The sequence below is a fragment of the Brassica oleracea genome, chromosome C9 (assembly GCF_000695525.1).
Source record: "Brassica oleracea var. oleracea cultivar TO1000 chromosome C9, BOL, whole genome shotgun sequence".
Classification (NCBI taxonomy): domain Eukaryota; kingdom Viridiplantae; phylum Streptophyta; class Magnoliopsida; order Brassicales; family Brassicaceae; genus Brassica; species Brassica oleracea.
Window position 1 is genome coordinate 31,215,233 of NC_027756.1, and position 13,096 is coordinate 31,228,328.

The window sequence follows — 13,096 nt, forward strand, 5'->3', positions numbered from 1 at the left end:
ATAGGACACCGTGCAGCTCTTCGCCCCACCTCTCTTTCTTGAGGTCGAGTCTTTTCTTGAGGTTGTTCATGATAGTTTTATTTGCGGCTTCGGCATGACCGTTGCATTTTGGGCATATGGGGCATGCAACCTTAATTTTGATTTTCCACTTTACGCAAAACTCGTTGAATGTTTTTGAGATGAATTGTGGTCCATTGTCGGTTACTATCTCGTATGGTAAACCATGTCGACAGATGATGTTTTTCCAAGTGAAGCTGGTTACCGTCATAGAAGTGACGTTGGAGAATGCTTTGGCTTCGATCCATTTGGTAAGATAGTCGGTTAGTACCAGGAGGAATCGTAATTGGGCTGGCCCAGAAGGTACTAGCGGGCCTACTATATCCATGGACCATTTCATAAAAGGGTATGGTGAAAATATTGTAGATAATTTTTGAGTTGGTTGGTATATCATTGGTGCGTGCCTTTGGCATTTGTCGCATTTTAATGCGAATTGCTCGCTATCATCGGCGATCGTTGGCCAGAAGTAGCCTAGTTTCTTTATCCTGATTGCTAGGGATCGCCCGCCAGAGTGGCTTCCGCATGATCCTCCATGAGTTTGTTTTAGGATTGTGAATGTGTCTTTCGGCGACACCCCCAACAAATAAGGCTCGTCTAGGCTTCTTTTGTACAGTTTTTCTTCCATAATACAATAGCGCGAGCTTCGGGCTTTTATTTTTTGAGCTTCCCATCTTTCAGCGGGGAGTTCGTCGTCTTTTATGTATTTAACAATTTGGGTTCTCCAATCTGGTCTAGCTTCCAGCTCTTTTTTGAAGGCGTCGTGCGCCTCGTTGTTGGTTTCGTGGACGGCTTCTTCAGGGTCAGTTGCTGTGGTTGCTGTTCTTCTAGTCCTAACGCGTGACGTGCTTGGGGTTGATGGGTCGTCGAGCTCACCGCTGGTTTCATTGTCGAGTTCCTGGCTTTCTTTCCGTGCTCTGCTTCGTGTAGTGATTACATCCATGCGCGGGAGGCTGTCTCCTTGAAGATTGCTTCCTTTGCACGAGAGATCTATGCTAGGCTTTTCTATTCCTTCTACCGGTATTATTCTTTTTACCGCTGGGTTGGAAGTCGAAGCCAGCACAGCTAGAGCGTCGGCCGACGTGTTATCTACTCTTGGGATTTTGTGAGCTCGAATTTGTCAAATTGTTGAGCGATCTCTTTTAGGACTGTGAGATATGCTTCCATTCTTTCGTTTTTTTGCTTCGTATTCTCCGTGGAATTGGCTCGTGACTAACTGCGAGTCTCTGAAGGCACTGATTTCCCGAGCTCCGACGCTTCGTGCGAGTCGTAGGCCGGCGATCAGAGATTCGTATTCGGCTTCGTTGTTTGATGCGCTGAATCCCAGGCGAAATGATTGCTCGATCATTTCCCCTGTCCGTGATTCGAGCTGTATTCCGATCCCGGATCCATGCCTGGATGAGGTCCCATCAACGTGTAATTTCCATGTTTGGGAATTCGATTTCGTACTGTCTTCTTTCAGGACGAGTTCGATTACGAAATCAGCTAAGACCTGCGCTTTCGACCTCGTTCGTGGTCTGTATTCGATATCGTATTCGTTGAGCTCGATTGCCCACTTCGCCAATCTTCCTGATTGGCTTGGACTATGGAGTACTGTCTGCAGGGGTTGCGATGTCATGACCGTGATTGAATGCGATTGAAAATAAGGTCTTAATTTTCGGGCCGTGGTTACTACTGCTAGCGCTAGCTTCTCCATCACGGGGTACCTGGTTTCGGCGTCTACCAACGATCTACTTACATAGTATATCGGTCTTTGTTCTCCGCTTTCTTTGCGAATTAGCACTCCGCTTACTGCGTGTTCGGAGGTTGCCACATACAAAAAGAGGGTCTCTCCTATGATTGGTTTTGACTGAACGGGCGGTTCGCTGATATATGTCTTAAGTTCTTTTAGGGCGGAGTCACATTCGGTGTTCCATTAGAACTTCTTGTTTCCTTTTAATAGCTTGTAGAAAGGGAGGAATCTGTCGGTCGATCTAGAAATGAAGCAGTTCAGCGCAGCTATTTTACCGGTGAGGCGCTGTACTTCTCGGATCGATTTCGGAGGTAAGGTATCGATGAGCGCGGCGATCTGTTTTGGGTTGGCCTCGATTCCCCTTTCGGTTACGAGGTATCCGAGGAACTCTCCGGAGGCCACTCGGAAAGTGCTTTTTGTAGGGTTCAGTTTTATCCCGAATTTATTAAGAATGTTGAAACACTGTTGGAGTTGTAGAACGTGGTCGTTGGATTTTGATGACTTTACTAGAATGTCGTCTATGTAAACCTCCATCATTCTTCCAAGTTGCGTGGAGAACATTTTATTGACTAGTCTTTGATAAGTAGCTCCAACGTTCTTTACTCCGAACGGCATTACTTTGTAGCAATAGGTACCCCACTCGGTGATGAAGCTAGTTTTTTCCTGGTCGTCGGGGTTCATGAGGATCTGATTTTAACCAGAAAATGCATCCATGAACGAAAGTAATTCATGACCGGCCGTGGCTTCTACCAGCCGGTCGATATACAGTAATGGGAAACTATCTTTTGGGCATGCTTTGTTGAGGTCGGTAAAATCGATACACACTCTCCATTTTCCATTTTTCTTGTTTACTACGACTGGGTTTGCGAGCCAGTCAGGGTATTGGATTTCGCGAATGGAACCGATTTTCAGAAGCTTGTCCACTTCGTCGTTTACTGCCTTGACTCGTTCGGGTTCTAGCTTTCTTCGTTTCTGTTTGATAGGTTTAAACGTAGGGTCGACGTTTAGGTCGTGAGAGGTGATATTGATGTCGTTTCCAGGCATGTCTGCCGCGGACCATGCGAATGTCTTAATATTTTGCTTGAGGAAAGATACGAGGTCGTTCCTGACTTCAAGAGGGAGATCGTTCCCGATGTTGACGCCTTTTTTGGGAGAGCTCTCGTCTAGGGCGACGACGCTCGATAGGTCTTTGGCGGGGTCTTTTACTGAGAGGTCGCGTGCGAGTGGGATATTCTCCTCCTTCTGCGGCATTTTTTGGAATTCGGACATGTAACAGGCTCTGGCTCATTTTGGGCTTCCGAGTATGGTTTTCTCGCCGGTTGGAGATAAAAACTTCACGCATTTTTGATAAACCGAGGGGACTGCCCTCATATGGTTCAACCAGGGGCGCCCTACGATGGCGCCAAAAGGCATAGGGTGATCGACTGCGGTGAATTCTGTTTTCAGTTCCAGATCGTGAGTTCTGGTGGTTAATAATATGATCCCGAGCGAACGGACCGACTTTCCTTCGAAGCTAGCGAGGGGAGTCATTTCTTGTCTGATCATTGGGATCGGTTGCTCGAGGGACCGTAGCGTTTTTTGCGAGATGATGTCGACAGCGCTTCCGGTGTCGACGAGGATTTTTTAGAAGAAGGCGCCTTCGACTTCCAATGCGATCACTAAGGCATCGCCTTGGGGCATATCGAGCTTTATAGTTTCGTGCTCGTAGAAAGTCACTATTTCTCCTTTTTGTACCGTATCTTCGCAGGCGATGATGGTGGCGTCGTCAGTCGCTTCTTACGAAGCGCAGGATTTCTCGTTTAGAACATCGACTTTTTCGATGCGATCGGCCTCATCGATCTGAAGAGGTCGAGATCGATTGATTCGGTGCAGTCGGATCGAATTGGGGTAGGGTCCATAGTCGCGCTTAGGAAACTTAGATCGGTTTCTTAGCAAAGATTTTTTTCGTTTATCTTCCCCACAGTCGGCGCCAAAATGTAGAACCTAAAATCTACACTAAGTATTTGATAGTGATCGGGGTTTGATCTAGGGAAGACAAATGATGTAGGCAACAATATCTTTAGAATACAACGATGTTAAACAGTTTCCAGTAGGTAAAAATGGACTTTATTGATCAATAAGGTCGAATACAATGAGCTGAATTAGATCGAGTGATACAAATGAGATCCGAACAGAAAGAATCAAAAATTGGGATGAGAACAAGGTCGATGTAAGTGTGTAGCTCTCTCTGGGTTTTCAACGTGTGCTTCTTCATGTCCACTCTCCTTCCTTTATAGTAAGTCGACCTCGTGATCTCCGTAACTGCTCCGCGATCTCCGGGACCTCGAAGTCTTCGCTTTCGAGCTCGATTGCTTGCTACGGGCTTCAGTTCATTTCGGTCATGCCTTTGACCGTGGCCCATTAATGTACTGACCAAAATTGGGTCCAACAGCTAGGAAGGAACCTTCCCATCGAAGTGGTCCTCCCACTTTTTCTTCATTGTCAAGCAAGTCATTAAAATCCCCTGTAAGCAGCCAGGCATCCTCACGGGCTTTACCAAGTTCCACTAGCTTGCTCCAGAATGCAGGCCGATCCTCTTTCTTTTGTGTACCATAGATAAACGAGACATAGAAAGAGAATGTCTTTGATTTAACGAAGGTGTCAATAATGTTGCAAGAAGAGTACAAAATATCAACGTGAACATCTTCTTTTCAAGATAACATTAATCCACAACTTAATCCCACAGGGGGCGCTGAGAAATGATTTTTTATAAGGAGAATTCTGAAAGGTATGGAGCACTGTTCTTGAGAGTTCTTAGTCTCCATTAAAAATAGAAGATCTGGAGATAGGCGCTTGTGAATCTACTTCAACCGCTGGACTGTAAGGGTGCTCCCAATCCCTTGACAGTTCCAGCTCAAGCATGCAAAGGAAGAGGATCTTGAGGTGGCCGAAAATCTACGACCTTTCTCCTACTAGCAGGAACGATCTTTGGTGCAGGCGGGGATTTTTTAGGACCCGCAGCCCCTGTTTTATTAGCGTCAGAGTTCATCACCAACCGTCGTCTACTGCACAGGGAATTTTGTACCTTTGAAATCCTTCGCTTCTTCACCGAGAATCCTAATGGAGAGTTCCTCATGGCCTTCTTAGATGTAGGTTGTGCAGGGGCCTTTCGTTTGCCTGTTATCTTTGCTGCAGCGATTTTACCAAACCTTTTTAACGGAGGTTGATATATGGTGTTTTTGACACCATTGTGTATATGCTTTCTAACTTGTTTTTTCAATGTTTTATCGTGTAGAGCCATTTCAGGTCTGGAGTTGACTGAAGAGCAGAAGGAAGAAGCGTGAAGAAAGGAGCAAGAATTAGAGTCTTTCCCCGCAGAACAATCGAGCGGAATAGTCTGACGGTTGATCCCACCAGAAGCAGCCAGACGATTGTTCCCGACATTTATGGAAGTTTCCATATCTTTCAAAGATTTTCCCTAATCACCTTATCTCTCCTAAGTCGATGGCGCCTCCATACAAAAGCCATCATATTCTTTATTTTGTTTTCTACGCTAGTTTTTGTAAGAACTCTAGATTGTATTTGGCGATTTGCAACTTGTAAGGGAGAAGGCTACATCTCTCATCTAAAGAAGATTATCCTGAACCCTTGTTTTCTACTCTAAGTTCTATGCAGCACTATTCTGAAATTATGTCTGTGTCATCTTGCATAATGATCGAGTAGTCGGCTAAGCTTGCTTAGGGTTATAGGGTGTTTGATCACATGAGCTGAACATAGATAAGCGATCTCATTAGTGTCTTCATTCTAGTCCTTATTGCTTGAATTAACTTGATCACTTAATGTTCGAACCTAAGTTAATCAACTCACTAACCGTGTAGAAGATAGCTGGATCAATTATGAATGAGCTTAGTATCCCTAATCAGCGAAAGTGGATATTAGGGTGTTAAGTGAACTGATCGGACCTGATCTCTAAAGGTTGCTATCGCATCTTGTTCCAAACGAGAGCTTAGGTAACAAGATCGATCTGCAAAAGGAAAAACAACACGACAGTGGGTTGTCCCAGCACGAGTGATCCGAGTTCTAGATTGCATCTCATCGTGCTTGAATAATTGTTTGGCTCAGTATCAGCACCCGATGAATTATTTTAGGCTAGCTTCTTGTTTAAATTGAATACAACCTTTCATTACTTGTTTCCTACGTCACTATTGAATTCAAAACTATCTACTGTTCTTAGCTTAATATCAAACTCATAAGAGTAAAGTGTGAACTGGTCCTCTGGATTGAATCTCAAATATTACAATTACCACTGTTTAAACTTGACAGTAGCAAAGATTCATTTTTAGTGTATCAGAGGTCCTGCAGCAGGGAGATCCTCCTGGTTCAGCTCTGCAGGAATGGAGCCTAGACAGAGAGAAACATGAATTATATCTTCAATCAAAGATCGGATTGGAGAGAACCCATTGGTTGGGACCTTTAAACCTGAAGCTCCCATCCCGTCAGCAAAGGGGACATCGGGCATGGTCTCTTCGAAATAACGTATCTCGAAGGTTCCAGCTGGAGATAACCTTTCCAGCTGAGGTAAAGGTTCCCTATCCGAGGGCAGATAAATACAAGCAAGAGCAGAGCATCGTTCCTGGGAACCGTTATAGCTTCCAGCTGGAGATAACCTTTCCAGTGCAAAGAGCCGATCCTTTGCAGGTGCCAGACGTTCCAGGGCTGATCGTCGATCTGAGGAAACATTCATACTACCAGAAGCAGCAGCAGACACAGGCTGCATTGGTTCCTTTAGTGGTGTCAAAGAGGGTGTGTGGGACACTTGAGAAAGAGGAATCTGTAGGGAGAGTGAGTGAGCTGGCCTATTCACGTTAACTTCATATGTACTCCTAGAATGAGTAACTGAAGACTCCTTCCTCGGGACCTATCTCTCAGTCTGTGGAAATTCAGTTCTGTAGGAGGAAGAATGGGTAGATATTTGAGGGCGCCTCTGATTGTAATGAGGGAAGTCTCGCCTTTCAGTTCTGTCATCCCGTTCTCCCATAGGGCGAGAGTGTCTGAGACGATTGTGTTCACTGTGCTCTTGATGGCTAGCTCCAAACCTTGATGTATGTAGAGGTAAATTAGTCATATCTCGTCTACGATATTTTCTTCTTCTTTCAGCAAGCTTTTCTAAGGTTCTGGCTTGGTTAATGCCCACCGGCTTCGAGCGTACATCACCGATACAGACAGACGGACAGTCATCCTTATCATGGGAGAATGGGGATCAGAGGAAACAATGTTTTTCGAGTTTTTCATACTCTAGGTCCACCTCTTTAGTCTCCCCCGAAGGCAGATTGATTTCAAGGCAAGTTTCTAACGGAAACAAACCATTGATAGCCAATCGGATGCGTCCTTTCGGGACATCTTTAACTTCCACGTGACCTATCCCAGATCAAATATCCTGAAGGGCTTGCTCAGTCCAATAGTGGAGCGGGATACCATGAATCCTTATCAAGAATGAGATGCTCGATGGGAAGTTCTCAGAGACTATAGGCTCCCAACGCAGGAGCATAAACGTTCATTTTTTTAAATGGTATGGACCTCTGAGGAGAATGCTTTGGAGATCTCTCTCCAAATCAAAACTGAACTGAAAGAGATATGGGCCGAGGTCGCAGCCAGTAATAGTTCCAGCAACCTGCCAATGCTGGAGAAAAAAGTCCACCAGGGCTCGAGTATTCTGCATCTCAGGGTTGGTGACTCTTCCTATAAGTGTAAGTTTATTCATCTCAATAAGAGCAGAGTTGTCTGTTGGAGGGATCTGTATCCGCCGTACATGAGCTGAAGACCCCGCAGGACCTTTGGCTTTTTTAGAAGCCGTAAACTTTCTAGCCATATAGACTGTGGCGCAAAGCTTAGAGAGGAAACAAGAGTGAATGTAAGGGGAGAAACAGGGATTCCTCAGTCGTGAGGCAATGGAGTTTAACGATTGACTGCTTAAAGATAGAGACACTCATGGGTTCTAAACTCAGCACGGAACTGGGAAATAGAAGCAGAAGGTATTTCTCCAAGGAAAAAATCAACTAGTTGAGAGCTAAGACTCGCCATAGTCTATCTTCCGCTGAGTAGCAGGCGTCGCCGACGGACCCTCTGACCAAAGTCGGGGGCTGAACCCAGTGGATGAAGAAAAGTTCGGTAAAGGGACCGGAGGATACTCCCGAAAATAGAAAGCTTTTTGAAAAGGAGAGGAAAGTTGGTGAACTTTGTACCAAAGAAAGGTAAAAGTTAGACCAAAAAGCAGGGGAGAGCTCAACAGAACAGTGGGTAAAGACCACTCATGAATGTTGTGTCTGGGAGCATTCTATCTCTCTTAGTTTAAATTTTTTTTGGCACCCCTACCAATTTGATTATGTTTCTAATTATTGGTTTGATATGAAAACTCTGTAAAGAAAATAAATATTTGGCTAAACTAAAGATCCAACTTTGTGTGTGGTGTTCTTCACCTCAGTTTTCGTAATTCTTAACCAATCACAATTATTTGTTACCTTCTTGTATAAAAGCCTCAACCATGGTTAATTTCGGTAAGGTACGAAACTTTTAATTTCTAAAAACATTTTCATTCTAGCACTTTTGATGCGACTCTTAATGATTTGGTAATTTTTTTTTAAACAATGATATTATCCAGTACTGCACGGAGAGAACTTCAATTTTCCAATACAAAGGTTAAAAATGCAGGAACTAAAAATGAGTTGATTAAAAAAACTATTGTGTGAATACATCAAAGAGTCTGCCATCGAGTTAAATAATTAGTGTGTGAACGCGTTAAATGATTGTAAAGTTGCTGCGTCAGCATTCTAGTTTTAAATGATTGTAAGGCTACTACATGTCAATTATTGTGTGAACGCATTTATTACCAATGTTTCTTTTTTATTATATACATGATTATTTAATTAAAATCAAACTCTTAACCATTAGCTTCCACTGAATGGCAACTAGAAAAACTTGATGCTATAGTTCTAGTTGCCGTAATGGATAAGACAGTCAGGGGAACTAACTCAGGTTCGATATTCTCTCTACAGATTGTATTGTCTACTACAATCGAATCGATAACCTACGACTTTCTGATAGTAAAAACCCATTTGACAACCCACCAAAGACAGACCTCAATTACAATGCAATTTTTTGCCAAACTGGCCACACCATTGAGCACTCATTTGAACCGCTCCCTCCCAGAATAATTAGATCCATCCACCAGCAACCAAACAAATCCATAATAGTTGAATCACGAGTCCCGACGCAAAATCAAAGACCTTGAATGGAAAATAGTAATAATTATAATGAAAACACATTGTAGGACATGTCCTTCGAGGTTTCTCGAGCGACAATCTCAGTATCCAGAATCTATTTGTGACAACCCGTCCCGTGGGAACTACCTGCCCCGTGGGCCCCAGGCTCACAGCGCTGCAACGCACCGACCCCAACCCCTCCATTATGAGTTCTCTCTAACTCCATAATTAGATTGTTGGTGAGCCTCGAACCCAGGACCTCACTCTTTAACAGCATTCCCACTGGACAAGCTGTCACCAATTGAACTGCAGATCAATGGCTTTATACGCAGGTTGAATGAATGCTTACTAAGCTCACTAGATCAGCTCTCGCCTTGCTCATAGTAAGAAACGAAGTTTAATTAGAATGTTTTCAGGATGAGAATTAGCTATGGCTTTTATCAATCAATCCTAGGACAATTTCTAGGTAGCTAATCTAGAGACAAGCATTAATGAACAATTCTAATGATGATTATCACAACTCAGCACTCCTTAGTTGGGGCTAATCCCTCATAACCTATTTAAACCCTAAAATCTAACAAGAGAACTACTCAGACATGGCTAAGCAATTCATAACAATGGTTAGATATAAAAACTGCATAGAATAGATAAGATAAATATCAATGGAGTTCCAATCACAAATTATAACTTTGGATCTTCTCTCCTATCTATCAGTAAACAATAAAACATAAAGAAGAACACAAAACAAAAAGCACACTTTGCCTCTAATATGGCGGCAAAACTTATATAATTAGGGTAAAACTCGTAAGGGGCAATCTTGTAAAATAGTGAAATCTTGGGCTTCAAGTCGGTTGTGACCAAAGGAGCAATGAATTGTGTATCGATCGATTCTAGCTCTTCAATATCGACCGATTGTCGATCTCGATGGTCATCTCGGGTGCTTGCTCCAAATATCTCCAAAATGCTCCAAAATCATCACTTATCTCCAAAACGTTCCTAATCTTATAAATAGGCTCTATAATAATATAAATATTAGTAAAAACACTTATAAATTATGGATAAAAATGGGTCAAATCCATAGTCAATCAACTCCCCCAGACTTACCCTTTTGCTTGTCCTCAAGCAAAACAAACATGCAGTCTCTCTGAAAGAGGTTTTAAAAACAGCAGGGACTCACAAGATTTGAAACTTAGAATCATCACCTCTACAATATTGCAATCCACTTCTAAGAAATCCTAATCACAAAAGTACATCATACCATATCCTAGCTTAGCAACCAAATTCATCTAGCCAACAACTTAGCATAATCTTATCTTTCATTCACCTCTACCAACTTCATTTCTTAACATAAAATAAAAGTGAAGGCTTTACCTTGGGAGTATCGATCACATGATTCACGGATTCTCAAACAAGTATCTGGACCTGCCGGTAAACATTAGTTCATATCATTTCTCTCTACTAATTTTCTATCTTGGTTAAAAGTCTCCTTATATGCAAGATCAATAACCAAGATTGGACAGACTTCCACGAATCAAGGCTTAATGGTGGTTGCCACCAAGTCCTGTTCACTTCTTTTTGACCTGTATCCTACGATTATTTGTGAAGCAAGCCTTAATGGTGGTTGCCACCAAGTCATGTTCTAATCCTTTACACCTATGAAATTCTTATGAAGCAAGCCTTAATGGTTGTAGCCACCAAGTCATGTTCGAATTTGTTCCTAATAAATTTCTAATATAATACATATATATTATTTTATTTTTTTTTTATATAATCTATATTTCGAAAATAGAGAGAGAAAGGGTGATAAATCTATATACACAAGGCTTTACCTTCCAGACTTGTTTCAAGAATCTGATCTCATGTATACCAAGCCCCAAGACAAGCAGTTGTGTCAGGTTTAGTGTTGGAAGTCAGTTTTGGTTCCTTCAAAACAATCTTAGCAAGAGTGGTTAGTTGACAGGTTGATCCACTTTAGTATCTATAGTACTATCTGCAATCAATAAGTCTAGAATGGTGCTAAAGAGTGGTTAGATATCTAGCAAAATCTATAAGTTCATAATCCCTTTATTGACTCAATAATAACTTAATTTGAAAATAATTTTAATAAGACTAATAAGTAGATAAATATCTGTAAACCTCCCCCCAGACTTAAACTACATTGTCCTCAGTGTAAATTCAGTCGGAGTTATGGTGAATAATAAATCATAAGGACTAAAAGTAACAAGTAGGAACGATATACCAGACCAGAATAGATGTCGAACGATTCATGGATGTTGTTGTCGGTCGACGCAGGTGAGTCAGTGTCGATCGATGTCGACTTGTTCACGTCGGTTGATACAGATGGCAATCGTCTACTCGGATCTTTTTTTTTATGACCTGCAATAATAGTTGGTTGCCTCCCACTCAGCGCTTTGTTATAGTCATTTAGCTTGACTTTGGAGGTGTTTTGGCTAGTAATGTGGAGAATTGGGACTTGTTGGAAAGCAAGTATCCATCTCATCTTTGCGCTTGTTGAACCATGTACCAGTAAAGTCTCTCATCGCTTCATCCCCTCTGTTCCATTTATCCTTCATTGCTACAGTTGTGTTTTCAATCCTCTGCAATCTTTGACCAAGACTCTCAAGGTTGAATTGATGTCTGGTAAGTGCGGCATAAGTGTCAGCTGAGATCTCCTTTTCGTGGTAAGGTGTGTTGGACGTATCTGATGTCATCTTTGGTACTAGCCGGCCTCGGTTTGTATCACTGTCGATCGACGTTGGATGGTTGGTGTCGATCGATTTGTTGTTTTGTCTGTCGATCGAAATCGATGCTTATGGTCGACGCGCAATGTAGCTCTGAATTTCCACCAACTCCCCTTGTATAGCTTCAACCTTGGAGGTCAATGCACTGATGGTAAGATCCATTGGGAAATAGATGTCATCACATCTCCCATCAGGCCTCTCCTCTGTAGTGGATAGTAGACACCATCAAGCTTCATCTGGAAAGCTTCTTTGTTCCTCTCATGTTCACCACAGACTCCATAGAACATCTCATTGATCTCGTCCTTGGTGTAGATCTCTGGTACCAACTTTGTCTGTGTGAATGAGCTAGCATGTTCGGGAAGACATATGTAGGCTGGCTCATCTCTTGAAGCTCTTTCTAGAAGTCTTTTGATATCTTTGGTGTGAACAGGGATGGTGTGTCCATCTAGATCTCTGGCAAATTCCCGTTCGTCTCTGTAGACTTCATACTCATCTTTCTCTTCTCAGTAGAATTTCCTGTTACCATAAAGGTCATAGGCTCTTCTGCTGAATTATGGCTGTCTGGCGATCGTTGGGACGTCTGTGTTGATTGATGGATGCGTTGTATGGCAAGATCGTTGATTGAAGCTGTTTTCTATGCCACCAGCTGTGTCATAAAACTCCTTTGTAGTCTTCTGTTTGCTGCGTTGATGCATGAACAGATTGTCTGCTCCATTAGATGTCTGAAGGATATCTACGATATCTTCTCGAGATACGTGTAGGGTGCGACCATTTATGGCTTTTGTGAAGCCATTGGGGTCCCTGAAAATACCAAATACGTCTGGAGTTAGATACTCGTTATCTAATTTAACTTTTTCGCTTACAGTGGTTTTCGGTATTCGATGGTTGTCGATCGATGTGGTGTTATTGAAGTCGATCGATTGATGGGGACGTTTGTCGATTGATTTCTGATGATGAGTGTCGATCAATCTGGTTCTTTCCCAAGCGGGTTCAGCAAGAATCTGATCTGTATGATCACGCTTTTACATGTTGAGCAGCTCCTCGTCTGTGAAGACTTCGTCAGCTCCCGGTGTATGGGTTGCTATTTCTACTGCAAAGCTCTTGTGGTGGTGTTCATCTACCCAACTACCAATCGAGTAGTCTCCATCTCGCACATGGTTGAACTCAGTGTCGATCGATTTGTAGTAGGCAGTGTCGGTCGATGCACGCTTTCGGCATCGTTGTTGAGGCTGAGTGTCGATCGATGGCAAGCTTGTCATGTCGATCGATTTTGCGTTCCTTTTCCAAGAGGAATGATGTAAGATTTTATCTTCCTCCTCAATGATGGCTCT